Raw genomic sequence first — 3,404 nt, 5'->3', positions numbered from 1 at the left:
CCCTTCCTCCCTTCCTCCCTCCCTCCCTTCCTCCCTTCCTCCCTTCCTCGTTCTTTTCCTTTCCTTTTTCTTTTTTTGAGGCAGGTCTTACTCTGTCACCAAGGCTGGAGTGCAGTGGTAGGATCACAGCCTGGACCTCCTGAACTCAAGTGATCCTCTTGCCTTGGCACCCCAAGTAGCTGGGACTACAGGCCCATACCGTCATGCCCAGCTAATTTTTTTGTTTTTTATGTTTTTTAGAGATGGGCTCCCACTAGGTTGCCCAGGCTGGTCTTGAACTCTTGGCTTTAAGCAATTTGCCTGTGTCAGTCTCCCAAAGTGCTGGGATTATCGGCATGAGCCACCGTGCCAGCCTTGCTATGTATTTCATTGTATGAATATACCGTAATTCCTTTATCCATTCACCTGTGGATGTTTCCAGTTTTTGGCTATAAGCTGCTCTGGACATTCTTTTTTCTCTTTTTTTGAGACAGACTTTCTTTCTGTCGCACAGGCTGGAGTGCAATGGCATGATCTCAGCTCCCTGCAGCCTCTGGTTTGGAGTGATTCTCCCACCTCAGCCTCCTGAGTAGCTGGGACTGCAGGTGCACGCCACTATGCCCAGCTAATTTTTGTATTTTTTGGTAGAGATGGGGTTTCACCATGTTGACTAGGCTAGTCTTGAACTCCTGACCTCAGGTGATCCACCTGCCTTGGCCTCCCAAAGTGTTGGGATTACAGGCGTGAGCCATCTCACCTGGCCATACATACTACTTTTATTTACTTGGGTACATACCCAGTAGTGGGATTGCTGAATCATGTGATAGCTCTATTTGTAATATTTCGAGGAACCTCCATACTGTTTTCCATAATGGCTGTACGAATTTACATCCCAGTAACAGTGCATCAGGTTTCCCTTTTTGCCACTTCCTTGTCAGCACTTATTATCTTTTGTCTTCTTGAGAATAGCCATTTTAGCAGGAGTGAGGTGATATCTCACTGTGGTTTTGATTTGCATTTTTCTGATAGTAGTGATGTTGAACATTGTTTCATATACCTGTTGGCCACCTGTATGCCTTTGAGAAACAGCTGTTCAGGTATTTGGCCTAGGTTTAAATCGAGTTGTTTGTTTTCTTGCTGTTGAGTTGTTTGAGTTTCTTATCTAATTTGGCTATCAACCCCTTATGAGACGTATAGTTTGCAAATCTTTTCTCCAATTGTGTAGGTTGTGTCTTCACTCTCTTAATTGTTTGCTGTGCAGAAGCTTTTAGTTTGATGTAATCCCATTTTTCTATTTTTGCTTTTCTTTCCTGTGCTTTTGTGATTATATCTGAAGAATTCATGCCCAGACCAACATATGGAGCTTTCCCCCATGTTTTCTTCTAGTAGTTTCATAGTTTCAGGTTTTACATTTAAGTCTTTATTTAATTCACCTTGAGTTTATTTTTGTATATGGTGTGAGATAGGGGTCTAATTTTATTCTTCTGCACATCTGCATGGATATGCAGTTTTCCTAGCATCATTTATTGAAGACATCATCCTTTACGCGTTGTGTGCTCTTGGTGCCTTTGTCAAAAATCAGTTGGCTGTAAATCTCTGGGTTTATTTCTGGGCGCTCTATTCTGTTCCATTGGTATAGGTGTCTGTTTTTATGCTAGTACCATACTGTTTTTCTTTCTATAACTTTGTAGTATATTTTGTGTGTGTGCATAGTTGCTCAAATTGATGTTTCTGTAGGGGGATGATTGCCATAGAGTCTGTTCTGCCGTCTTTCTCTGCTCTCTGTCTAGATTCTTCATGGCCACAGATTCTGTCTGGATCGAAGCCTCAGCCTGTGGCTGGTGAGGTGGTAGGCACGATCTGCTGGAGGCTCTGGCTCCCTGGGTAGAGACTGGCTGAGCATGTGGCAGATGTGGTAGCTCTGTGGGTTCCTTCTGAACAAAAATTTCTATTTTACGGCCTCCCTAGTAGCTGGAACTACAGGTGTGCACCACCACACTGGCTAATTTTTAAATACTTTTTGGTAGAGACATGGTCTTGCTTTGTTGCCCAGGCTGGTCTCAAATTTTGGGGCTCAAGCTATCTTTTTGCCTCGGCCTCCCAAGGCATTGGGATTGCAATTGTGAGCCACTGCATCTGGCCTGAAGAAATATTTATTTATTTATTTATTTATTTTTTGTGATGGAGTTTCGCTCTTGTTACCCAGGCTGGAGTGCAATGGTGCGATCTCGGCTCACTGCAACCTCCGCCTCCTAGGTTCAAGTGATTCTCCTGCCTCAGCCTCCCGAGTAGCTGGGACTACAGGTGCATGCCACCATGCCCAGCTAATTTTTGTATTTTTTTTTAGTAGAGGCGGGGTTTCACCTTGTTGACCAGGATGGTCTTGATCTCTTGACTTCGTGATCCACCTGCCTCGGCCTCCCAACGTGCTGGGATTACAGGCTTGAGCCACCGCACCCAGTCTTATTTATTTTTTTTTCGAGACAGGGTCTCACTCCAGGTTGGAGTGCAGTGGCATTATCATGGTTCACTGGAGCCTCAACCTCCTGGGCTCAAGTAGTCCTCCCACCTGTCTCCCAAGTAGCTGGGAGTACAAGCATACACCACAGTGCCCATCTCTAGCTAATTTTTGTATTTTTTGTAGAGGCAGGGTCTCACTGTGTTGCCTAGGCTAGTCTCAAACTCCTGGGCTCACGCGATCTGCCCATCTTAACCCATTGCAGTCATAAGCCACCATGCCTGGCCTGGAATTATTTTCTTAAGAGAACTTAATCCTTCTGGAATTTCTATACTTTTTTTTTTTTTTTTGAGGGAGAGGACTGAACTTGTGGAAGAAAAACTTTAATTGCTGTTGTGCAAACTATCTGAAGTAGAAATTGGTTTCAGTAATATCAGTGGCTTTTTCATTCTGTTGATTCTGTCTTTTGATGCACAGACGTTTTTAATTTGGATGTAGCCCAATCGGTTTATTTTTTCTTTTGTTATTTGTACTTTTGGTGTCACATCCAAGAAATTATTGCCAAATCCAGCGTCACGAAACTTATTCCTGTGTTTTTATAGTTTGGGCACTTACAGTTAGATCCTTTTGTTTGTTTTTATACAGTCTTGCTTCAGTACAGGCTGAAGTGCAATGGCGTGGTCATGGCTCACCGGAACCTTGAACTCCTGGGCTCACATGATCTTCCTGTCTCAGTCTCCATGCCTGGCTAATGTTTGCATTATTTTTAGAGATGTGGGTCTCTGGGCTGAGTGTGGTGGCTCATGCCTGTAATCTCAGCACTTTGGGAAGCCAAGGAGGGTGGATCACGAGGTCAGGAGATCAAGACCATCCTGGCTAACACAGTGAAACCCCATCTCTACGAAAAATACAAAAAATTAGCTGGATGTGGTGGCACATGCCTGTAGTCCTAGCTACTCTGGAGGCT

This window comes from Cebus imitator, unplaced genomic scaffold, assembly GCF_001604975.1.
Source record: "Cebus imitator isolate Cc_AM_T3 unplaced genomic scaffold, Cebus_imitator-1.0 Scaffold306, whole genome shotgun sequence".
Classification (NCBI taxonomy): Eukaryota; Metazoa; Chordata; class Mammalia; order Primates; family Cebidae; genus Cebus; species Cebus imitator.
Note: the sequence above shows the minus strand (reverse complement) of the source record.